This window comes from Puma concolor, chromosome B2 (genome assembly GCF_028749965.1).
Source record: "Puma concolor isolate L17-30 chromosome B2, mPumCon1.1.hap2, whole genome shotgun sequence".
In the NCBI taxonomy this organism is placed as follows: domain Eukaryota; kingdom Metazoa; phylum Chordata; class Mammalia; order Carnivora; family Felidae; genus Puma; species Puma concolor.
The window spans coordinates 96,946,941-96,974,259 of NC_141671.1; the positions used below are offsets into that span (position 1 = coordinate 96,946,941).

A 27,319-nucleotide genomic window follows, 5' to 3' on the forward strand; every position below is an offset into this window, starting at 1 on the left:
ATATATGTATATTTGTATATAAATATATTTAATAGAATAATTTTTATTTCAATTTTCAGTGAAATTTTAATTAAAAAAAGAACATTTTAAAATCTCAATTGCTGATTGTTCATTGCTAGTATACAAATATAAAAAATATATACTTGGATACCTGTTTGGACATTTGTATAAAATTTGTACATATACATATATTTGTGTATGCATATATTATATACAATATGTATTTGTATATGTATGTATTCCATACAAATATATATACTTGATGTCTTGTAATCTTGAAAAACTTACTTATTAGCTCTGGTAACCTTTTTTTGTTAGATAATTTAGGATTTTCCATATAGATGATCATGTTCTTGAAGCAGGGAATTTTACTTCTTTCCTTCCAATCTGCATGCTTATTTTATTCATTTTTTTTCTTTTTGGTCATAATACAGCAAAAACACAAATTTTAAAGCTAACATAAATATTATCAAAGAAAACTATTAAAAATATTAGTAAAGACAAAGTAGCTCTAAAGAAAAATCAATTATAGATACAGGATATAAAAACATTAATTTTTTAAAGTTCTTTATGGATTGGATGTATGGTTGAACGCTGCTGAAGTATGAGTTTGGGATCTGGAAAATCAAGATGAAGTACATGCCAGGCATCAGAGAAGAATAAAGAGGTACAATAAAAGTTAATAAAAAGGTAAGAAAATATGGAAAAAAGAAGCTGAAGTATCAACATTTACAAAATTGAAATATCAAAAGAAAAAAAGAAAAAAAATGAATAAGATATTTGAAGAAATAATGGTTCAAAATTGACTAAAATGAAAGAAAAATATAATATTTGAGATTGCACATTCTCATAGAATATCAACAAGTATGGCCAATTAAAAACCACACCTAGAAACACTAGTAGTAACACTTAAGAACATCAAAGAAAAAATTCTAAAAGCTTCTGGAGAATAAAAGATATCATCTACCCAAGAAACAAGAATCAGATTAACATGAAACTTCTCAGTAACATTCCTTGGTGTAAGAAGTGAGTGAAGAAAAATTTTCAGTGTTGAAGGAAAAGAACTATAAAACTAGAATATTATAATCAGATAAACTATTATTTACTTACAAGAGAAAAATAAAGATTTTATTATAGCTATGGGACTCAAAATTGTTTATCACACAAAAACAGTCTGAAAACACATTTGGAAGATATATTTCAAGAAAAAAAATAAATGCAAGAGGAAACTATGTGATATGGGAAATAAGTGTGAGTAAACAACTTGTGTCTCTATGTGTCTATCTAACACAAAGAGAGATAAGGTGGGGGTAGGAGAAAGAAGATGAACAAGAATAACAAGAAAAGAAGAACCAGAACCAGAAGAACTAGAAAGCGGAGGAGAAGGAAGAGGAGGAGGAAAAAAGGTGGAGAAAAAAAAAAACCATAATAATTGGAAAAAAAATCTAAACATTTCCAAAATGGTGGTTAGAAGACTGATTAGGATAGGTGTAAAAGGAAGAAAATAAGAGAAAGTGGAAAAACCAAATAAAATGAAACTAAACATTTAGATAATAAAAGTATGAAATTAGACAGCATTAAGTCCTAATAAAATCAAGATTGCAATAAATGTAAATGGCTTAAACTTTGCTAATCAAAAGACAGAGTATCTCAAATTTAATAAATTAGAATAAAATTTTGACAATTATGCAGTGAAAAGAAAATGATACATGAAAGTCGAAAGTTAAGGGACAGGAAAAGATATACCTATTTTATACCTATTAAATTGGGAAAATGGAAAAGTCTGACAAAACCAAGTGAAGGCAAAAATGTAAGGCAGTAAGAATTATTATGTACAAGGGTAGGAGTGTAAGTTAATATAAGTAGTTTGGAGAGTAATTTTATAATATCTTGTAAAGTTCCTAGGATCTAGCAATTCCACTGCTTAGTGATATTGGTCAAGGTAAATATCACTAGATGCTTGCTAGGAGCTTATGTCTCCCTCAAAATTCATGTTGAAGGCCTAAGTGTCAGTACATCAGAATGTAATTATTTTTGGAGATAGGACATTAAAGAAGTAATTTTGGTTAACTGAGGCTGTATAGATGGCTTTAATTCATTCTGACTGTTGTCCATAGAGAAAGAGGAAATTTGGACATACAAACACCAGAAATATACATGCAGAGAGGAAAGGCTGTATAAGGACACAGCCAGAAGATGACTATATATAAGCCAAGGGAAAGGCCTTGGGAGAAACCAAACTTGGGCCAATATCTTGATCTTGGACTTCTAGCTTCCAAAACTGTTGGAAAAAAATTCTGTTCCCTAAGCTACCCAATCTGGTGTTTTTTTAGGGCAGCCCTTCCAAACTGTACTAGTATAAAAACTACCTCAAAATATAAGTAGCTAAGCAGAAAATTTTCAGTGCTCACATAAATCCCAATCTAATATTAAGTGATGGCTTTCCATCTAGTGATTTCAAGCCTAAGGGTATTTCTATCTAGTAGTATCACTATCACCCAGGCTTAAGTTCTCCACTGCATCCTCTGCATCTGGCCAGAAAGCAAGGGAAGGGAGAGGAGCACTGGAGAATCCCCTCTGGGAAGTTTTCATGAGCCAGGATTGGAAAAATCATATATCACTTCTACACATTGTACTGGCCAGAAGCCAGTCACATGGCACCCAGCTAACAATTGTAACAGACATTGTGGAATGTGTTCTAGCCACAATGTATACAGAGGAAAAGGAGACAGGAATTGTTTGGTACATAGCAGTCTCAACCACATAGATACATAACTTAAAGAAAAATATCACACATATGAACAAAGAGATATAAAGGATGTTTTAATACAGCATTGTCTGAAATAGCAAATGGCCAGAAAAACCTAACTGTCCAATAATACAAAACTGGATTAAAACCAGACTTTTTAAAAAGATTTCAAAAGCATAAACACTAATGCAAAAAGTTCATAAATTCAGCTGCATTAAAACACCAATGACAACATCAAAAGAATAGTCATACACTGGGAGAAGATATTTGCAACATCTAAACTTAAGGATATATTTGATAACAAAAGAGGGTCCTATTAATTATTAGCTAGGACAGGGGCATAAATCTGGCATATAGTCACCTTAACTGAAACCAACAAGGTGGGGCGCCAGGGTGGCTCAGTCAGTTAAGCGGCCAACTTTAGCTCAGGTCATGATCTCACAGTTTGTGTGTTCGAGCCCCACTTTGGGCTCTGTGTTGACAGCTTGGAGCCTGGAGCCTGCTTTGGATTCTGTGTCTCCCTCTCTCTCTGTCCCTCCCCTACTCTCTATCTCTATCAAAAATAAATAAACATTAAAAATAAAATAACATAAAACCGACAAGGTATTAATCACTAGAATATCCATATAACCTCTGCAAATCAATAACAAAATATGGAAAACCCAACAGGAAAGGGGTAGAGGTGGGGAAGAATGACCATTCACAGAAAGAGAAGCTGAGTGTCCAGTGATTATATAAGGAGTTTTCAACTGAAATAGTAATAAAATAAATGCAAAAGAAATAATTCCTTGCATATATGAGATTTGCAAATATCACAAAGTCAGATAATATCAAATATTTGTTAGAATGCAGGGAAATGAGAGGCTTCATGCACTTCTAGTGGGTGTGTAAATTAGTAATGCCATCTGAAGATCAACATAATAGTGCTTGTGAAATTAAGTATACATTTACTGTATGACCCAATAATTCCATTTTTGGGTATATGCTGTAAGTACACATATGTAAAGATGGTTACTACATTAAGAGTTGGAAGCACACTGGATGTTTATTACTAAGAAAAAGGAGATGCATATTGTGGAAATACTATGAAGTAGTTAGAAGGAATAAATTTTACTATATACATACATATGTACTATATACATATACATATACATATACATATACATATACATATACATATATGTATACGTATACTTAATGATGAGTTTTATTTTTTCAAGAGTTTGTTTATTTGGAGAGGGAAAGAGCATGTGTGCACACGAGTTGGGGAAGGGCAGAGAGAGAGGGAGAGAGAGTCCCAAGCAGGCTCTGCACTGTCAGCACAGAGCCCCATGAGGGCTAGATCTCAGGAACCATGAGATCATGACCTGAGCCAAAACCAAGAGGTTTAACCAAGTGAGCCACCCAGATGCCACCTAATGATGAATTTTAAAAAGTAAATTAGGGGTGCCTGGGTGGCTCAGTAGGCTAAGCATCTGACTCATGATTTCGGCTCAGGTCATGATCTCATGGTTTCTGCGATTGAGCCCTGCATCAGGCTCTGTGCTGACAAGGGAGAGCCCGCTTGGGGCTCTCTTTCTCCTTCTCTCTGGCCCTACTCTGCTTATGTAGGCTCTCTCTCTCTCAAAATAAATAAACTTAATAAAATAAAATAAAATAAAATAAAATAAAATAAAATAAATAAAATAAAATAATAAAAGTAAATTAAAGAAGGAAACTAATAATACAGAACCATTTATGCAAATTGAGAATAGACATAAATGCAAAATATCCTTAAAGTTTGTATGTATATCCAAGGACATATAAACTACACAGCATGGCTGCTTGAAAAGGGGGAAATAAAGAAATGTCATAATTTGAGATGCCTTGGCTGGACTGCTGATGATAGTGAGTCTTGAACTAGTAAGACAATTATAGCTCAGAAAACTTTACTTAAAACTCCTCCCCAAAAATTAACAGGAGGGGTGGTGAGGCATGCAGGCAGGAGGGCAGACAGCCAGACTGGGTAGAAGATATGAAAAAAAGTATAAAGTCTTTCAAACTTTAGTCAGCTCTTACAAAACTGGGATGGTTTGAAAACTTAAGAACGAACAAACAGAACATTATTCTATGACACCATTGGTTTTGTAGAGTGTGAGAAGCTTTGTGGGGTTTTGGGTGAGCTTTCCTTTTTATTGAGAAACACATGGAGTGGTTTGAAATGCTAAGCATGGTTTGCCACAATGAATACCCTGTACTGTAATTAAACCATTGGATCAGAGGCCTGTTTGCCCTGTTTAATGTGCTTTGTGAAACTCAGTGTTTGCCTTTTGTTGTTGCTGAATCTTTCTGAAAAGCAACGGGAATTTTCTGTGTATTCTCCTGCACTGCACTTGGGCAAACGTTGTATGCACTGTTAATTAAAAAGCACTGCCCTACCATGCCTATTTGATTTCCACTACAAGTGTTGGCAGGAGATGCTCAAGGAGACAAAAGGTATTTAGGGTTCTGTGGCCTTTTGAGATAAAATGGTAAAGCAGCCATGGAAAGGAGTCAGCCTAAATTAGGCCATAACCACAGCTAGCCATAGTGCTTCCACAGTCACCAAATACATAGCCCTTGACATGCTCCATTCTTTCTGTATCCTTATAACACCCAGAACCACATTCCCTGCACAAAGTTTCCTAAATGAATCTACTGAATAACTGCTAAGCACACACATATTTACACATACATACACAAATATGAATCTCAAGTCTGTGCAATCGTATTGATGTTCTTAGAGTTCTAAAATTATTGAGAAGTGGGGGCACTGGGTGGCTCAGTCGGTTAAGTGTCCAACTCTTGATTTCAGCTCAGGTCATGATCTCATCGTTCATGAGTTTGAGCCCTGTGTCAGGCTCTGTGCTGACAGTGCAGAGCTTGCTTGGGATCTCCCTTTCTCTGTCTTTCCCCTGCTCATTCTCTCTCTCTCTCTCAAAATAAATAAATAAACATTTAAAAATAAATTAAAAATGACATAAAATAAAAGAATATACTTGGGAAGGATTAGTTATATATTTTCTTGATCAGAAAAGAGTTTGTGGAAAAGAGCACTTGACAAACACTTTGAAAGATGTAAACGACTACAAAGCGATAGATGGCAGAGTGAGACCAAGGAACCAATTTTAAAGGGCAATCATAATTAAAAAAACACAAAAAAGCAAACTCATGAGTGGTAAGAGAAAATGCAAAACTGTCAAAATGAAATGACTTTAAAATATCACAACAAGAGGGGTGCCTGGTGGCTCAGTTGGTTGAGCATCCAATTTCAACTCAGGTCGTGATCTCACATCGTGAGTTCTAGCCCTGTGTCGGGCTCTGTGCTGACAGCTCAGACCTGGAGCCTGCTTCAGATTCTATGACTCCCCTCTCTCTGCCCCTACCCCACTCATGCTCGCTCTCTCTGTCTCTCTCTCACTCTCAAAAATAAATAAAACATTAAAACATATATCACAACAAGAAATGGTGGTTCGTGAAATGTAGGAATTTAAGCACCAAGAAGTTCAACTTTTAGCTGTATTTTAAAACGTTCTTCTGGTCCCATTTACACCTACTGAAGTATTTCTCTGCTCTCTTATAGTAAAACTCCTCCAAAGAATTGTCCCTGCTCACTGTCCGGACATCCTTTTACCATTCTCTCTTGAAAACACTAACATTGAATTTTTGTTCTCACCACTCTATGACTTTGCTCTCAGCTAAATCACTGAGTTCCATGTTGCCAAATTAAATACTGAGCTCCAAGTTCTCTAAACTGACTTTTCAGCAGCATGTTTGCTCATCTTCTTGAAACTGCTTTTCACTATATTTTAAATGTCTACTTTAAAATACTTTTAGGCTCACACAGAAGTTGCAAAAATAGTTCAGAGGGTTCCTGTGTCCTGATCACCCAGCTTCCTCTAATAATAGCACCTTTCATAGTCATAGTGCAATTATGCTCAAAACTTTTAAGAACTGCTCCTGTCTCCTTTAAATTCTTTCCTCACTTGGTTTCTACTATACTGTCCTCCTGGTTTTCTTTCTTAAATTCTCTTATGTGGATTCTCCTCCTCTCTCTATTTCTAAATGTTGGCCTGTCCCAGGGTTCATTCTTTGGACCTCTCCTCTTTTTAATCTAAATTCGCATCTTGTGTGACCTTGTCTAGTTCTATAGCTTTAAATAGCATGTATATGAAGAAATTCCCAGATTATTATCTCCAGCCTTGAATGCTCCACTGAATGCCTGGCTTATATGCCAAACTCCCTACTCAACCTCTCCACTTTGGCATCTAATGGGTATCTCACTTTAACATGTCATAACTGATCTCATTCAAGCTCTGTCATCCAACACTTTTGCCCTCATTCCCCTTCTCAGTAAATGGTTCCATCACTTAAGCTGATCACTGGAATTGTTCTGGACTATTCTTCTCTCATATTACTGCATTCAGTCAAACAACTTATCTTATTGGCTCTGACTTTCAAAATATAACCTCTATCTGAACAGTGCTCACTATCTTTTATCTCTACCATCTTAGGCCAAACCACCTTCATCTCTTTTCTAGATTATTGCAGTAGCCTCCTAATAGGTCTCCAGGCTCCTATCCATGCTCCCCAAAGCTCATTCTCCACAAGGCAGTCAGAGATTCTTTTAAAATACAAATTATGTCGTATCACTCTTCTACTCAGAACTTCTCAGTATCTTTCCATAGATATAAATACTTTATTCCTGTAGAATAAAGTCCATGGCACTTGTCATGGCTTACAAGGTTCCACACCATCTTCTCCCACCAACTCTCCAACCGCATTTGCTTCCTCAGCTTGTGCAGCCTCCTGGCTCTTCCCAGAATATCTAAGCATGTTCTCACTTGTGGACATTTGCTCTTCGGCTTCTCTCTCCCAGCTATTCCCATTTAAGATTCTATTCATCCCCTCAGAGAAACCTTCTCTGACCACCTTATCTGAGGCAGAACACTGCCCCCCCTTTTTTTCTGCACTGAGCTCTATCCCTATCCAGGCTTGTTGTTCTTAATAGGAGTCTGCTATCTGGCTGACTGGCTGGGTGGCTGGCTGGTTGTTTGGCTGTCTGTCTATCTTTCTGTCTATCTCCCATACTAGAAAATAAACTCCAGGAGAACTAATACCTTATCTGATTTTGGTTCACTACTGATTCTCTGCATGCCATATAGTAGGCAATTAATAAATATTTGTTGGATAAATAAACAAGCAAAAGAGCAGTAAAGGACTGTATATAGAAATGCCCTCAGAGAACATAAAATATTTATATTGGCCATGATAAAATTTGAAATCCAGGTTAAAAATATAAGATTTTTACAAGACAAGTTGAAATTTTTGTCACTTATGATGAAACGACTTTGTCTTTGTACACCTCAGCCTCATTGCTTAGCAAATGCCATTACGTATAAATACCCTGAATTACCATGGGTAATTATAAGTATGTAAATGTCAAATATTTCAGATGTAGAATTGTTTTAACTGATTTACCTCAAATGACTTGCAGGAGAGTTGAAGTGATAAAACGAGGTCCACCAACTTCTCAGTATGTAAAACTAAAGAAACATGTAAATGGTCTAATCTCTGTCTACAATATCTCCCTCTTGTGTTATTGCTCTAAGAATAGAGCCACTTGAGCAATAAAGGTGTGAGGATTTTAAATTATATCCTTGGTTAGTTTAATGGCATAAATATTTTATTTTATCTTTAAGGATATGTACACATGAATTACATTTATAATCTCCATTCTTATTATCTGTATTTCTCATTCTTCCTGTGGCAGTGTTCTATCCTTATATAATTTTTAAAGGTAAAAATCAATGATACATATAACAAAAAAAACAAAATAAAATCTCCTTATCCTTTCTTATTTTCACTTTGTAAATCAGCATACTATGCTACAATCTCTGAAAGTGTATGGTCTGAATTATAATGATAGTTTGGGGCAAAAATGGTCCGAGTTCTCTGTATCGATATTGCATGCAGGAGATAAAAGATTAATACCATTTACAGATACTGAAGGAAAGAAAATTTGGTCCTGCAACCTCATAACTAGAGGGTATAAAGGATAAAGACAACAGCTTTCAATTAGCGAAAACTCAAGGACTGTATTCCCCATCAGCCCTTTTTGAGGATACTGTTAGAAATGAACTATAGTCAACAAAAGGATGGCCAGAAAAATTATAACAGTGGGACAGGAAACAAACACTTAGTATATTTAACTGATACAACATAGAATGTAAATGTTTTGACAAAATAGAAATGATACCAAAATATTGTGAGAAAAAAAGAGGGAAATTGATATAAAAGTAATCAGTAGAAAAGAAAAATGCAAACCTTACTGAAATAATGTACACACATATATAAAATAAACAAATGACATAGTTAATTTTTTAATTAAAAAAATAAACATAACATAGTATGCCAGAACTAAGGTCAAATTTGTCTATCAAAATGGTAACTACAAACGGGCTTAATACACCTATTATATTAGTTAGGGTCTAAACTGGAACTTCAAAGAAAACCCCAAACATAGTGGATTACATAAGTAAAGTTTTCTCTTTCTTGTAAAACTATCTAGAAATGAACACTTCATGACTGCAGGAAAACTTTATTCCATAAGGCCATCCAGGGACTCAAGTTCTGACTACTTATAGCCTGGACACTTGTAGTATAATGTCCTTACTAGTATTATGTATGCTGGGTCACGAGGCCCATAACCCCAGGAAAGGGAATAAAGGAAGGCCAGAGACAGTGGCTTCCTATCTCAAACTAAAGTCACTCAATTTCCTTCTACTCATGTACCTAGTCACATGGCCAAGTTTAACTACAAGAGAAACTGCAAAATAGTGGTATAATTTCATTCTGGCATTTCTTAGAAAATTTATATTTTTCTGAATCCCAACCCCAAAATACTTTGTCAATCAATCAGGAAAAGGGGGGAAATGCAAATGTTCTTGCAGGAATAAAATTTTTTATTAAGTAGGCTTCATGCCCAGCATGAAGCCCAACACAGGGCTTGAACTCGCAACCCTGAGATCAAGCCCTGAGTTGATATCAAGAGTTGGATGCTTAACCAACTGAACCACTCAGGCACCCCAGGAATCAAAATCTTACAATCAAAATAGAGACATTACTCATTTGAGAGAATCCACTCATATCAAATTGAAAGCAATGACAAAAAATACTGACTTGTGGAATCAAAGGTTTAGGTGGACATTTCCAGGGAACCAGGACAGGAGCACATAGGAGAGAAGCAGTTGCAATCTGATCATGCAGTCTTTTTTCTTTTTTTTAAGCTATTTCTGTGGTTGGAGAGGAGTGAGGTAGGAGACAGAGAGAATTCTCTGGATATCTACAGAGGGCTCCTCTTAAGTCTTCATCTGGGAAATGATTAGCACATGCATGGGAGGAAATATTTAAGGCTGGAGAAAGAATCACCTAAGGGGATTGGAGGGAACATTCCTTGGGGCTCACACCACCAAAAATAGTTTATGCTCCCATTATCCAGAATGGAAAACTTCATAAATCAAGGGGCATCAGATAGACTACCCAGAAGGCAATTGCCTTAGATAGGAAAAAAATTAGCCCGAAGTTAAACGGTGTTCTGGTCTCACCTAACAAATCTTAAAAGAAAAATCCCAAAAATATTCACAATGTTTCTAGGTAACTTAACTATGATCCAGAAGAAAGTTCAAGAATATTTATATGCATAAAAAAATATCAAGCACACAACAAAATTCCACAATGTCTAACACCCAATCAGTAATTGCAAGGCATACAGAGAGGCAAGAAAATATAATTCATAATGAGGAGAAAAATAAATCAATTGAAACTGAACCAGAAATGATATAGGTAATAAAATTAGTAGACAAGGACATTAAAGCAGTTATTATAAATTATTTATCCTGTTCAAGAAGCTAGAGAAAACTTTGAGAATGTTAAGTAGAAACATGGAAGATACAGAAGAGACCAAATCAAAATTCTACAAATGGACAATATATTTCTGAGATGAAAAATATACTGAGTGGAATTAATAACATATTAGACACTATGGCAAGATTAGTGAACTTGAAGATATAACAATATAAACTATTGAAAATGAAACACAGAGAGAAAAACTCTGAACAAATATAATTAACAGAACATCATTCAAATATACATACAATTAGGATCCCAAAGGAGGGTATAAAATACACTTAAATAAATAATGATTGAAATTTTAAAAATGTTATGAAATGATAAACCCAAAGATCAAAGAATCCTGACATATAAGAAACATGAACAAAGCTACAAAGTATATCATAATCAAACTGCTTAAAAACAGTGATAAAGAGAAAGTCTTAAAATCAGTCTTTTTTTGATAAGTAGTCTTATGGTAAGAAATAAAGCCAGCCAGAAGATAGTAGAGCAATATCTCTAAATTACTGCTGAATGAAAAAAATGGCAATCTACAATTCTAAACGCAGAAATTTTTTTTCAACAACTGCACAAAAATATTTTTTCAGGCATACAAAAACAGAAAGAATAACCAGCAGACATGTACTATAAGAAATGTTACAAGAGGGTCATTCAGACAGAAGCAAAAGATTACAGATGGAAATCTAAATCTACCCAAAAGAATGGTAAGTATTGGAAATGGTATTCATGTGGCTAAACATAAAAGACTTATTCATTACCTAAATCTCTTTGAAAAATAATCGTTTAAAGTAAAATACCACTGTATTGTAGGGTTTATAAAATGAACATATTCTAAATGTTTCTGCACCTAACAAGGTTCAAAATATATGAAGCAAAAACTGATAGAACTGTAATAAGAAATAGACAAATCTACAATTACAGCCAGAGATATATCCTGACCCATCTCTCAAAAATTGGTAAACAAACTTGAAGAAAATCAGTCATAGTATAAAGGATCTATTAGACATGATCAATCTGATTGGCATTTGTAGAACACTACCCACCAATAGCAGAATATTTAAAATAGATCCTATTCTGGGCTGTAAAACCAATCTAGCTAAATTTAAAAGGATACAAATGATACAAATTATGTTCTTGAACATTATGGGATTGAATTGGAAATCAATAAAAGAAAGATATCTGAAATATTCTCAAGTATTTATAATCTAAATAATACATACATGCAAGAGTATTGACTACTCAAAGTGAATTGAATAACAAAACTTTTTAAAAACAGTGGTATCAATTTGCTTGTACAGATGACAAATAGTCATTAAGGTGATTTCAAACAGACATCCCTCAAATATTCTGAGCTATATTTGAATTGATACACATTTTCTCAAGAGTTAACTATTGGAAAAACAAAATTAATACTTTAGCACAGACTTGCCATGAGAGCTGTTATTCTTTGCCTCTCTCTCTGGGAAGGAAAATAGATTCTTACATTTATCCTTGCTTTTCTTAATTGTATTCAACAATACTGGGTGCTTATGGAGCACCCAGTATGTTTCAGGTACCATTTTAATTGAGCGAGAGCAAAACACTTTTCTTGTTTTCATAGAGATTACATTCTAATGGGGTGAGTGGAAGGGGTATACAATAAACAAATGAATAGAAATTTCAGGTGAGGAATGATATATAACAAAGTGCCCAGGTAGCTAGAGATATTGATGGGAAAGAGTGGATGGAAGAAGAATGTTTCCTGACACAAGGAAACATTTTATTTTTGCGTTTTTTAAATTTAGGGTTAGTTTCAGTTGTCTTTGAATAAGGCCATCATTTAATTAAACTTTCTAGACTTTTTCAGACTTTTTTGTGGAAGCACAAATGGGTAGAACCCCAAAAAGGAAAAAATTCAAGCATTTTAAATGGCAGGTGGCAAGCAAAATCTCTAAAACAAAGAATAAAAGATGGAGGAAGCTGAGAGTTGGCTTCAAAGTCAGAAAATGGTCAACAACTTGGTCTCTGAGACTATTCTTGTTACAAGGAAGCTTATGACAAAAATCAATCAATCTCACTTCTTTTTTTTTTTAATTTTTTTTTTTTAACATTTATTTATTTTTGAGACAGGGAGAGACAGAGCATGAACAGGGGCGGGTCAGAGAGAGGGAGACACAGAATCTGAAGCAGGCTCCAGGCTCTGAGCTGTCAGCACAGAGCCCGACGCGGGGCTCGAACTCACGGACCGCGAGATCATGACCTGAGCCAAAGTCAGCTGCTTAACCGACTGAGCCACCCAGGCGCCCCTCAATCTCACTTCTTAACAAATTATTAAATATTACTAAGATTCCTTGGAAGTCTCTTCAAAGAACTCTTTTAAAATTAGTTTGCTTTTCCTGATTTATAATAGTAATAATAAGACAATACATAAAACGATGAGAATTTTGGATAGTAGAGTATAGCATTATATCTTATTAAACATGACCAGTACAATTCATTTCCCTGATAAAGAGGGGTCTGGACATGTATAGTTTAGAAAGTCTCTTAATGTGATCTTATTAGCATCCTACCAAAGGACCACAGATTCTCATTTGAGAATTACTGACCTACTGCATTGCCATCATAGGCATCACAAGGCTGAATTCAATGCAAAGAGGCTGGGTATATGCTGTGTCCTCATTCCCATATAGCCATTATTTGGAAGGAGAGTCAGTTTGGGGTCAGATCTGATGTAAACTTAACATACTGTATGGGAATTTGACTTTTATAATCACTTGAAAACACTTTTTACTGACAATAAAAAATCATAATTCTATAATTGTGCTTTTACTTGATATGGTTTCATTTTCCCTGTTTCCTTCAAACATTTTGAAAATTCTTGCCTTTTACCTTGGCTAGTACAGGGTATCAAACACCCTATCCTGAAAAGATCAGATGCTAGAGGAGTCAGGGATGGCTAGGAGTGTGTGTGTGTGTGTGTGTGTGTGTGTGTGTGTGTGTGTGTGCGTGCGCCTAGGCATTTAACCTAGGATTTCCATTTTTACAAATTTCACCACCACTACTACCCCACTATGTCACACATACACACACTCCCACCCTTCAATACATTCTAGTCTTTGAATTGGATAAGTAGCCTGGTGCCTGTGTAACTGAGCTTGAAGATACCCTTCCCAAACCACTTGCCCCAGTTCATATTCCAATGATTCCAGAATATCAAAGTCTAGTTCAGCATGGCATGAATAGCCCACAAACTATTTCTGGCTGGATGACACATGCGGTGGACAGTTTTCAGCTAGTGGTCTGTGCTGCAGCCATATGAGACCTACACGTGTTGTCTAGGTGGATATGTAACAATGACAGAGAACTGGCTCTAAATGGATTTGGCATCTTCAGACGAGAACTTCTGAAATGGTACAGTAATTCTGCACATAGATGCATCTTCCAATTTTCTTTTTTCTTGGTGAAGAGATGTGTACAATAAATCTTATCCCTCAAACTTCTATAATTTTGAGGTCCTTAAAACTTACCATAAATGTTCAATATAATATTATACGGTAAATATCATTCTTGGGAAAAGTGAGATTTTGTTTTCATTGTGATAGAAATCTAGGAGCTTTTCATCATATGGTGAAATGAAAGACCCAAAAAGTTTGAGAATCATTGGATGAAGCCATGGAATTTTCCAAATGGTTAGATTTCTTTTCAAGATTTATTATAATTAAAATGAAGCATTGGCTTTTTTTCCCCACCACAATAAAAGTGGCAAAAACTTGCCTCCCTCTCTGGGGAACTGGTGGGTCCAAGTGTAGGTGTGAATCTGTACTCCCCCAAAATTAGGAATGTGTAGGAGAAAAACTAGAGGCTGGATCATTTACCAGTGTCATTTACTCTGACCCAGTGCCCATGTTCTTTGTCTCCATGTGTTACTTTGTTTTGACTCTGGCAAGAACAACATACTTCATAAAGGGTTCAAAATTACAAGAAAGGGTCAGCCTGGAATCTGGGAGTTTCCTGCACCACATGAAAACACTCTGCCAGCATGCCACAGGTGTAAGTCACAGCAGTGACTTACAGGAAAATATGGCACTGCGAAGGGTGTGAGAGGAAAGAAACAAAGAGATACAGTGGTTATGTTCAAGAAATAAAAACAAACATTTTGACCCCTGAAAGATGACTATGACTTATCCCAAAATTAAAATCTGTATAGCTCTGAACAATTTTTTCACACACTATCTTGGTGAAAGTCACTGGGGTGAACATTGAAAATCAGAACCAGCTCACTGGTACTCTAATGTTCTGCTTACTTCTTTAAAGTTCTGGGCACCTTATCCTGAATGGGTGAGTGGCAGATACACCATTTGATTTTAACCACAAAAACCTCTGTCATAGTAACATAAAAGGGCAATGAAAAGGGCTATGAAATCAAAGTGCACGCATGACTTTGATGTGGGCAGGGTTGCTTTGTGCCTGAGAGTGCCAACTTCATAGTACATTTAACCATCTGTGACCATCAGTGGCCACTGATCCTTATCTATCCACGTTGATGCATTTACAGGTGCAAGGTGTTTAAGTCCAGCTTAAAATGTGTACATTCACCTATGCCGTGCCTGAACCCCACCCCAGAACGACCCCTAAATAAATAACTCAGGATAAAGTTTGAATGTTTGTACCTCACTTAGCCTAATATAGTCAATTCAAGCTATAAATTTGCCTGATGTTTTCTTTCCACACAGAACAGAATGCCTCATCTTTAAATGTCAGCCAATACGATCATTGCTGGCTGGTTTCCAGATTTGTATGGTATCAATATAATGTCCCAATACTCTGTCTGACATCATCAGCTGAAGCTGCTATGGCACTTAAGGGGCTGACTTCTTGCCCTAGTTCCCTAATTCACATGAAAGTTTAGAGAATATTTAGTTCTATCACATAAACTAGAAGGCAGAAAAAACCCAATGGGTTGACATCACAATTCAAACCCAAATCTGCAGTTGAAGTTAATCAGACTTTTAATCAAAGTCAACATCTATTAAAGTAGTGTTCTTCTGAGTTTATAAACAAAACTACTTTTAAGCTATTCTATGGCAGTTCCCCATGGATATGAGGGCAGTTTGAGCCTGTCTGAAGACTTCTGTACAGTCTGAATGTAGAAAAAGAGCAAAGAGAGATGGTTAGTGCTAAAAGGGGTAAGAAGACTGAGCCTTAATCAGGATCTATGATTTGTGTCACTTAGAGATAGAGTGGCCAGGCTGAACCTGGATGCCAGGTCACCTCTGTTTGTAGGATGCTCTCCTTACATATTTCTATAATTAAGTTGCCTTCTCTTTATATACACTCTCATCATCTTCTGCTTGGTGCAAATTAGAAAGCTTTTTTTTGGTTTTTGTTTGTTTTAGGAAATGACACCTCACTTTCAGAACCTAAAATCAAAACACAGAGTCTAAATAAGGATTTTATGAATCAATTTATGTATAGAGTTGTACCAAGGTAAAGAAATTAAGTTACAGTTATTATACACTTAACAATTCTTCTCTACTGCAAAGAAGTGCTGCTTTAAGAAGAGACCTCAGAGTTGACCTTGCTAAGAGCAGTACATTATAGAGAAAGGAGTGTGGGATTTGGAATGATGAGACCTATTTAGAATCAAATGAGACCTACTTAGACCTGTCTTGGCTCTAACAGTTATTAGATGTGTGAACATTAGAAAGATCATTAATCACCCTGAGTCTTTGTGCCTTCATCTGTAGAATTAGAATGAGGATAATAAACTATTTTGGGTGACCAGCCCAGGCTTCCAAGTAAAACAGAAACTTCTTAATGTTGAGGTATAATTTCTTCTTGTTTCAGCCTTGAGGATAAATTGATATTAATGGATTTATCTGCCTAAGAAGGATCATATTCTGTCCTGAACTAAACAATCATATCAAGAACCCCAATGCTAACAAAACCAGTAATGTGGACTGTTCCCACAAACCCTGAAAACTAACAAATTCCATTTGTCAGCTCAATTAGATACATGCTTGAATTAAATATAATATAGTTAAATATAATTCAAATTCTTGAAGACTTGAGTTAAATGCAATTTTTGAAAAGCTTTTTCTGAGGATATATTTGAAGTAAAGTGTGTAGTGTTCATTTTCAAAGGACTGATAAAATTTAAATGAATATTTTACATATTTTTATACGACAGGCAATAAAATGGACCTTTCCTGAGAATTAAAATTGTTCTTAGGGAACCCATTTGTATCTGATTTATTAAAAAACTACTTATAAGGCTATAGAGAAGAAACTGATCGTTATCAGAAGAGAGGAGGGTGGGGAGATGGGTTAAATAGGTGAAGCGGATTAAGAGTGCACTTGTCGTGATGAGCATGGAGTAATGGGCAGAACTGTTGAATCACTATATTGTATGCCTGAAATTAATATAACACTGTATGTTAACTACACTGGAATTAAAAGTTCTAAAAATTTAGGGACACCTGGGTGGCTCAGTCAGTTAAGCGTCTGACTTTGGCTCAGGTCATGATCTCACCATTTATGGGTTCGAGCTCCGCATCGGTCTTTGTGCCAACAGCTCAGAGCCTGGAACCTGCTTCAGATTCTGTTTTTCTGTTTCCCTCTCTCTCTCTACCCCTCCCCCACTCACGGCCTCTCTCTCTCTCTCTCTCTCTCTCTCTCTCTCTCTCAAATAAACATTAAGAAAATTAAAATAAAATAAAGTGAAATAAAATTTTTAAAAATTTAGAAAAAAGGAAAAAAACTACTAATAAGGTATATTTTAAGAACTATGCAGTATAGTGTATCCTCTAACTTTTCTAATGCAAAAGCACTGAGTTTCTTGGGAAAATAGTTTGAAAATAAAGATCATTTAATAATATTGTAACAATTCCAAACTCTCTATAAACCAAAGTTATATATTGTCATAGACAGAGATGGTTGTGTCAGTTCAGATTATGGATCCCTTTTTTTCCTGGAAGGGAACAACTTCCCTATGGAAAACTAGTATAAGAAATCAAAAACGGAAGCTTATTTGTGAGGGTTGTGGTTGGAAAAACTGGTAACTATTCACTTTTTGAGGTTTCTGAAAAGCCCCTTCTCTACTCCTTATTTCCACAAAGGATGAAAAATAGACATCATGTGATTGGGATGTACACAATCGGATAATATTTTTCCAGTTAGCAAATATTAATCTGATTAGTCACTGACTCCTGGACTGTGTGTGTGTGTGTGTGTGTGTGTGTGTGTGTGTGTACAGGTATATACACAGATACATACACATATATTTGATCTGTATGTGTATATATGCATGTTTCAACTAGCATTTTTCTCTTTCATATACATTAACATGTTGTTCAGCTATTTCTTAATTATTTAAATGGACATTGTTGACCAATTTCCTCAGCAAAATCATTGCCTTACAATGTATAGGAACAAAAAGTGTAGCAGGATTTGCTTCTTGAAGACACACAAGCAAAACTGGGTATTTTTAATTGATTCAAATTGCACTAAGAAGAAGAATCTTAGTTGGAATTGATGGACTGGATTGGAAATAACCCTAGGGAGTATCTGGAGGGCCAATCATGGCAGATGGGCAGATGATTGGGCTTCCTTAGGTATCCTGTGTTTAATTAGAATCTTTCCCAAACTATTAGAGTGGAGAGGGTGGGCATGTATATCACCCAACTGTGTGGCTCCAGGTACCGCGTGCACCCAACATGATGAAAACAGCTCAGTGTGGAGACCCTGGTGGAGTTTCCATCCTGCTGTCTGGGAATTAGCATCCCGGGGCTCTCTTCCTCACACTTGTCAGAGCATCAACTGAAAACTTACCACCCTCATACAAAAGGACTATTGAGGGGGCCATGAGTCAACTGGAAAACATACATGGCACTTTCTCAACTTGCTTCTTTCCATTGCTGCAAAATAGCATGTCTTTTAATTTGGATTTCCACTCAACAAAAGAAGGGCACCACTTTGACAAGCATTTACAAGTGGGCCTTAAGGCAAGGCGGACTCTAGTTCATTAGGAACTAAATTTCTAGTAAACACCTTGATGGGCAGATCCGGTTCATAACAACAGGCCCAGTTATTTCATGCCTATTTTATACCTCACTGAACTCTTGAGCTCCTTGAAACCATGAAGATAGGGGACAAGTAGGGGGTCCTACTCTGTTTACAGTGAGAGGTCCTACTCTGTTTACAGTGAGAGGTCTCCTCGGCCACTCCTTTGAGCATTTGAGGATGATTGCTCAATAGAAACTACTCATATGCTGCATGTCACATGTGACACGTACTTGTATCTTACTAAGTCAGTGGAGTTGATTCAAAGAGCTATGTGTAAACAATAGTCCCCCCAAAAAATTGCCTCTGGCAGATTGCAAAGGGAAATTCTGTTTCCAGTTTATTCTTTTATTGAGCTCTGTGTAAAGCACATGAAGGCATTCTGAAACCCTTTTCTCCTCTCTCTCTCTCTCTCTCTCTCTCTCTTTCTCTCTCTCTCTCCAGCTAATGCTGTTTTCCAGTCTCTGAGCTGCCAATGTACCATGAGAAATCCACTCATTGACATGACAGAAAAGGCAGTTGTACAGCAGAAATGGTATGGTCTGTTGCAATAAATTACAGGTTTCCTTTTCATGTTCAGCACAAGAGGCGGCCCTCATGCAATTAGCTACAGCTGGTTAAAGAAAGAAACCATGCATCTGTGGACAGATCAGACTGAGAACCAACTCTTATTTTTTGGCATATATCACTACAGGAACAGAAAAGAGACCTGAGTTTTGTTCCTGAGCATAAGCCATTTTTAAAACTTGTACTTCCCCCTTCTGAATCACCAAGACAGCGCACCATTTGGGGAAACAAACCTACAGTCACGTTTTTTCCGTTAAGGTCACTGGTTATGACAAATAGCTGAGTGCCTTCCACTTGATTCTTGTCTTTTAGGCCTAGCAAGATCTTTCTTCAGAGTAGCATAGGCTAATGCTGACTCTTAGTTATACAATTGTCACTGTCTGATTGGAAACTTATATTGGTGTGCTAGAGTCCTTCTACCATGACGATTCAGTGTTTGTCTTTCTGCTACTCCTAAATTTTCTTTCTGCTAAAATTTTCATGATATAATTTGTAGTTGATTTCAGAAAAACTAAACATGCAGAAACTCTAGAGCTGTTCTAAGTGCACATATATGGGTGACTAGATCACAGACATATTAACAATATATTCATGACACTATTACATAAAAGATGTAAAAATATTTTAGCGCATATACCGAATGAATAGCTTGTCGTCTAAGTGACAACCTAAGACAATACTGGCTATTATCAGTTTAAGGAAGGCATTGATATGTCCACATGATGCATGGACATTCTAATGATCTACTTCCTCATCATCCGTGTAAGACTCTAGCTATTTTTTTTTTCTGCAAATAAAGTTAGCCCTAGGAAGCCTGGAACTTCCTTCCCAGACCTTTCGATTTCAAGATAATGCAATTTTTTAAAATCATTTCAATATTTGAAAATACCTGTATTCTTACCAATCCTGGTCGAGGAAATTTACTCTATAAATGAAAGAGGGTAAAAGTCCAGAAATTAAGACAAATAATAAGATTAAAATAGTTTGTGTTTAAAGGTCTGGAACTTTTGGGGGGCCCCTATAAAGTTATTGACCATTCATTTAGACACATTCAAATCTTATGAAAGTAAGAAGAGATTTTCTCTTGGTGTTGGCTTCTTTGTTTAGCACAGAAAAGAGAAATCATAATGGAAATCAGATGTAATTACTGACTCCCCCCTCCAAAATTGGCTCTGTTTGTCTTGCAGAAAAGCAGTTAAGCTACTGATGTTTAAAAGGAGGGAAAATAGCTTGACAGTCCAGCTAAAGATCACAGGGCATTTGTTGAGATGTCTCCAAAGCATTTGCCTGAAGATTTATTTTGAAAGTCATGCTTAAAAGTAAAAAGCTGTTTGCCAGCTTCCCTCCCCTGTGTTGCAACCAACCTTACTGTGCCATTAGAACAAAGAAAACAATGATTCCCATATTTTTGTTCATTAGGTTTAAGAAAGGCATACAGAGCAAACAGCCTTTAAACAGCAAATCAATATTACATGTTTGGATGAAAGCAAAAGAACCAGAGTGTGGGCCCAGACAACAAATCTGTATCATCTCAAAACCTGCAATTTACTTGAAAATGTAGTTTCCTTGTACTGGACTCTCAGACTCCTTGTGTAATAAACGATTTAAGTGTGAATCAAAACAGGTAGAGGGGAGGGGAATTATAAGTTATGAAGGCAAACATTTGCACAATTGTGAGATAAACAGTATTTTTGAACCTTTTCAAACTAGTACTTGTTTTCCCCTCTAGAAAGACAAATTTTGCTCGTGAAGGAGGAACAGGCTAGAGAGACTCCCAAATACCAAAAACTTATATTCAAATGGCATCTATATAGTAAAAATCATCTCCCAATAAAAGCAAGATCACCATGCAGTGAAAAAAAGAAAAATTGAGATGTATACCATCATAAAAACCTACTGGCAATCATGGCTATTGAACTTTGAGGGGAAATAACTAATTCATCATGTCTGGCGACATTTCAAGCTGAAGAGGACAAAGCACTAGGATCTGTATTAATGCTTACAAAATAGAATTGGTAAGATTAAAAGATCTGTCTTTCTTTTTATTTTGGAGTCTAAAAATAATACATATTCTCTACGGGCCATTTTTTAGCATCACTCCGTCAAAGAAAGGTGACAAATTGTTAAATCAATATTGTCTGGCAGCCATACCAAATACAGAGAAAGGAGACCGCCTGAACGTACATCTTTTATTTAAACCTGAAGGAAAGCCGCGCAGAGCTTCTTGGTAACACTATTTTAATTATTTCAAAGGCAAATATAAATTACAGAAGAAAACCCTCCAACCTGGAATTTCAAATTCCCCTTCCGCAGATGACACAAACCGATAGCTTTGATGGCTATTTCCTTTTAAAGAACGCGTAAGGAGGACACTGAGTGGCAGGTGAGTATCAAAGAGCTAGATCTTACCGAAGTCCCCCTGCAAGTCTTGCGCGCGTGACCATTAAATTTGTTTTTACAGCAAAACGCATTGAGGGCTTATCACTGCCAGCCACTCTTCTGGGCTACCCTAGTACACCAGGCACACAAATATGTCTGCTCTCATGAAGTTTGTGATCTAGCTGGGCAGATAGAAGATAAACAATCAACAAAAGTAAATCATGCTAGTGGGTGATGTGTTTAAGGAAAACATCATGGAGGATGCAGGAGACTAGGAGTGTGTTGGCAGAACATTCGGGGGGAGGGGGTGATTAGGAAAAGCCTTGTTGAAAACGTGACATGTGAGCCCAGCCCAGAGGGAGGTGATTAGACATGTGGATCATTTAGTTTCTCAACCTCAGTACTACTGACATTATGGGCCAGTGAACTTGTAGCGAGGGCTGTCCAGTGCATTGCAGGAGGGTTAACAGCCTCCCTGGTCTCTACCCACTAGATGCCAGTAGTACACACCCCAACCCTAACTGTAAAAACCCAAAATGTCGCCAAACCTTGTCAAAAGTCCCCTGGAGGAAAAAACAGAGTGGAGCAAAGGAGGTTAATTTGGAACTAAGGTCAGAGAGGTGACAGGAATGATCCTTTGGGGCTTCATAGGCCGGTGCAATCCTTCGTCTTTTACTCTGAATGAAATGAGAAGCCATTCAAGAGTTTTAGAAGGATCACTCTGGCTGCTGTGTGGAGTAGATGAGTGAGTGGGAAGGGCAGAAAGAGAGACGTCAATTAGGAGGCTATTTTGATCCAAGTAAGAGATGATGGTGGGGGCACCTGGGTGGCTCAGTCGGTTGGGCATCTGACTTCAACTCAGGTCATGACCTCACTGCTCTTGGGTTCAGGCCCCACATGGGGCTCTGTGCTGACAGCTTGGAGCCTAGAGCCTGCTTTGGATTCTGTGTCTCCCTCTCTTTCTCTGTGCACCCCCCTCTCAAAAATGATTAAACACTAAGAGACAGAGACAGAGAGAGACAGAGACAGAGAGAGAGAGAGAGAGATGATGATGGTGGTGGTGGCATTATCAAGGTAGTAAGAAGTGATCAGATGCAGGGTATATTTTTCATGTAGTGAATGAGATGTCCTATCATATGAAAGAAGGGCTTGAGAAAAAATTGAGCTAAAGATCCCTAAGCAACTGGAAGGATAAGGGTGCCATCAGCTGAGACGGGGGTGCAATAGAGAGAGAAGGATGTGACAGTAGGTCAGGGAATGCATTTAAAAGAATTCCTTGGCTAATAAGAGGCAGGGCAAAATGCATTTCTGCATGTATCATTCCCAACTAGCCCTACTGGTATTGGTTTTTTTTTAAATCAAAGCAGTGGTGGGGCACCTGGGTGGCTTAGTTGGTTAAGCGTCCGACTTCGACTCAGGTCATGATCTCTCAGATTGTGAGTTATAAATAAACATTGAAAATTTAAAATCAAAGCAGTGGCAACATTTTCACATGTGAATGTAATATTGGATAGGAAGAAAGAGAAAAATCTGTACCTTAATGTAGAATCTGTTTAAATGTCTCTCTTTGGTGATCTAGGATTTTTCATAATAAGTATTCTTCCTAATACAAGAATCTCCATGTAGCCGTGCAAAGTGTGTGAAACATTTCTTGCATTGAGTACATTCAAGGGATATCTCACCAATGCTACAAGCTATCTTTCTTTTTTTTCCTCAAGGGAAACTATAATTATTCCAAAATAAAGAGTTACTATTGTAACATAAGTGTTATTACCAGTGGAGTCCCAGAACACTAGAACTGTGTTTCTTTAGGACTTTGTTCTTACTTCTGTCACAGTAGTGACTATGTTGGATTGCTATCTGTGTGAGTGGTGTCACCCCCACTGGACCTTGAGCTAGGAGCTGTAGTTTACCTGCTTCTGTATTCCCAGTGCCTATCACCTAATGGACACTCAATCAATATCAACTATATGAAGGAAGGAAGGAAGGAAGGAAGGAAGGAAGGAAGGAAGGAAGGAAGGAAGGAAGGGTTACAAAGGAGCCAAACTTTGTGCACACACATATAGCATTAGACACACAAACCAGTCTCACTGAGGCAGAAACCGTGTGTGAGATCCCCCACCTCTCCTCTCCTTCCCTCTCCTCCCACTTGGTCTGATAGAAGGTAGAAAGACGTGAAAATCAGTCAGACCTGAGTTGGAATCCCAGCTCTCCCATTTGGATAAATTACCACATGACAGGTGAGATTCCTTGGTAAACAGACAAGTCCCTTCATAGACATCCAGCAAACCAATGCCCGTGTGTCCAGAATTTTACAATCAGAAACTCTAAACATCCAAAAATGGTTATTTTAATTTCCACATACATGCATATTGTTTAGGCTGCAGTGACACAATCTAGGGGGTGGAGGTTTTTCGAAACATGTTAATCTTGCCCTGAGACTGGCACTATGTAGGTCCTTAGGACACAATGAATAGGACAGGTCTGTCCTTGCCCTCATGGTGCTTTCTGCCCAGCAGGGAAGGCAAGCTTTAAAAAAATAATTGCACAAATAATTACTTATTTGTGGTTGTGTTAAGTGTCAGGAAAGGGAAAAAATGACATATCGTACAAGAGGGATTCAGAAAAATTGGGGGGGGGGAGGGTAGGAGGCTTTTCTGTGGAAGTCACATTTAAGCTAAAAACTGAACCGTGAGTTGGAGTTGAGGGTACAGAAGTGGGAGGGAATAAACTGGAGAACAAGAGAGTCAGGAGGGAGAGCTGGGGAAGAAGCGTACTCCAAGCTTAAAGCATTTAAGGATCCAGAAAGGGTCTGGGCTTCAGCATTTCTCCATCAATAAAATGAATACAATCCCTATAGGAGGTACTCAGATTATGTTTGATGGATGAACATATTCTTGAAACCCCTCCTTCTGCACTTCATACGTACTTCACACTTCACACACACTCTCACCCATCCCCTAAAATGCCAACGTGAACCACCTGGCGAGAGTTCTAAGTTCTCGAGTTGTTCAGGTTCAGGTTTGTCAGTATTCAAAAGGCCACTTTGTCTTTCATCTAAGCTCTTTTAATCACTCTTCAACCCACAAGGCACTTGACAGCATTTGTGTTGTAAATAAGATCCTACCTTTCACCTGCCCCTTGGCCCTGGCTGATTCATCTCTGCTAGTGTGCATTGTCCCTATGTGACTGGTGAGCTCGCCGATTCATTGGGTGGTATGGCCACTGTTGTCCTTATGAAATTACAGCTGGTGTCTGCTTTTATTTGGCTTTTAAAGAAGCTTACAGACTAGAGGTCTTTTTCAAAGCTCTACACTTTTTCTCTTTAGCTTGAAGGAAACTAAATGAAAAAGGTACTTCCCTTTTATTTAAAGAATCATTAGAGATAAGTGGACTCAACCAAATGAGAAAATAAAATCTGAAGACCTGTTCCAGCAGTCACGTCTTCATTCCCTGGTGCTTTCATGAGAACCCCTGTGGCTCATGTATTTATGGTAACTCTGTCATAAAACGTGATCTTTATTGTAACTAGGCATATCAAGTTTCAGCTCAGGGGCAAGTTTACTTCCCCACCAAACTACATTTGCAAACTGGTCCTTTTTGAAAACCATTCAAATATTAAAACAACTGAGACAAAATGGGGCAGATTGCATCCTAATCCATTCTATTGTAGTCACTTCAGTACTGTTAAGAAGAAAAAAAAGTCTGGCAGAGAATTTGCTCAACTCATCATAAGTTTCTCTCATCACTTCGGTAATTTTGAAAATGAAATTGCCAAGATATTTAGAGGTTTATGAATTGTTTGAATTCTTACAAGTTTCACACATTCTGTTCATGTCATCAAAAGACTTCAGAATCCCTATTACTCTGGATAACCAACTAACTCTGCACATTCACAAGCTGTCAGCTTTTCTGTATTTCTCTCTAAAATGGCTTAAATCTAATGTAATCAATCCGATCATGGGGGAGGGAGTAAGTAGCATTTTATATTACAGAGCCAACAAATTAAATAGCAAATCTGGAAAATGCAGCCACAGCATATTGTTCATTCAGTCCATATTGAGTGTGAACAGTGTGCATGCCTCTATAGGAGAACACACAAAAAAAATGACAATTATTCCTAGTCTCAGGAGCTTATAATTTAACTGAAGAGAGAGGATGTGCAAAAATGCTACATAGCATTATGACACTTAATTTTCTCTGCTGAGGATGATGAGTTAGGAGAGGCACAAGTTTGTCTGGGTCCTGGGTCATGACATATAAGGTGCACTGAGATTGTTGCCCTCTCACCAGCTTCCCAACTAGCCCTGTTGGTATTATACCTCTCAGCTTTGGAGATCATTCAGACTGACTTGCCTTGCATGTTTCAACAGCTCTGGCCATGAGGTGCTGCTGATAATGAGCAGATTCCGGCCCCTCCTTCCCCTCCTCATCAAGTAACCTTTATAGAACACCACAAGGAGCAGTAATAGAGGCTAGCCAAACTCAAAGGGGCTGAAGGAGTAAATGAAAAGCCCCAGATCAGTCATCTAAAGGTGTTTCATGTCAGTGACTATGCTCAGGAAGTGGAAGCACTAGTAGGCGTCCGAGATATTTCGAAACCCTCTGGGGAAACAGCAAGGTGTTATGGCCTGATCTCAACTCTAAAAGAACCCTCACTGCTTTCAAACTCTATGCTTCTATTCTATCTCAACATGCCCCTAAAATCCTACACACAACAAAAATTTTTACCCAGCTTAGAAACATTCCTACCAGTAAGATCCTCTTGTTATGTAACAGCAGCTACTTCACCTGGAGACAAAATTACAAAGATGCTGAAAAATGAATGAAGAAAGCAAAGATGACATGGGGAAACTGGTAGAGAACAGTGTTCCTGACAGCACATTTTTCAAACTATGCTGAGATCCTTCAGTAGGGGCTGAAATAAAGTTGGTGAAACCAAATACTTAAAAAATAAATAAAATGGATAGGACAGGAGAAAAGTATCAAAGGATATCTCATAAGAGTAAGTATTTTATAAAACTTCTGTGTAGGGGCGCCTGGGTGGCGCAGTCGGTTAAGCGTCCGACTTCAGCCAGGTCACGATCTCACGGTCCGTGAGTTCGAGCCCCGCGTCGGGCTCTGGGCTGATGGCTCAGAGCCTGGAGCCTGTTTCCGATTCTGTGTCTCCCTCTCTCTCTGCCCCTCTCCCGTTCATGCTCTGTCTCTCTCTGTCCCAAAAATAAATAAACGTTGAAAAAAAAAATTAAAAAAAAAAAAAAAAACTTCTGTGTATGTATGTGTAAACGTGACAAATCATGATGTCTTCCTATGGATCAAGGTGAAAAATATTTGAAAACCATTATATTATACCAACGTTTCAAGATCCTCTTCCAACTAATTCCTCAAGAATGACCATGCTGCCATTGGTATGACATTTGGACATGCTCCATGGTTACATCCCAACTCTTAGCCATGGCAGTGGCTCCAGAATGCCATTTATTCCATGAGTGGAATAAAAGAACACACTTAGACAAAGAGACACCAAATCCCAGCTAATGCTTGTGGCCAGATCACTCTGCAAATACTTTGGACATTTGTTTTTGCTTCCTTTTCAGGGAGGCATTTAGGTGTATACTCACTGAAGAGGCTTTGTACTGAATATTGGCTTTATAC

General features: G+C 37.3%; 1 long non-coding RNA gene across 1 annotated transcript in view; it reads right to left on the reverse strand.

Moving 5' to 3' along the window:
* The window catches only part of LOC147581122 (uncharacterized), a 441,824-nt gene that overhangs the window by 225,349 nt on the left and 189,156 nt on the right, over positions 1-27,319 (reverse strand). The window lies entirely within an intron of this gene.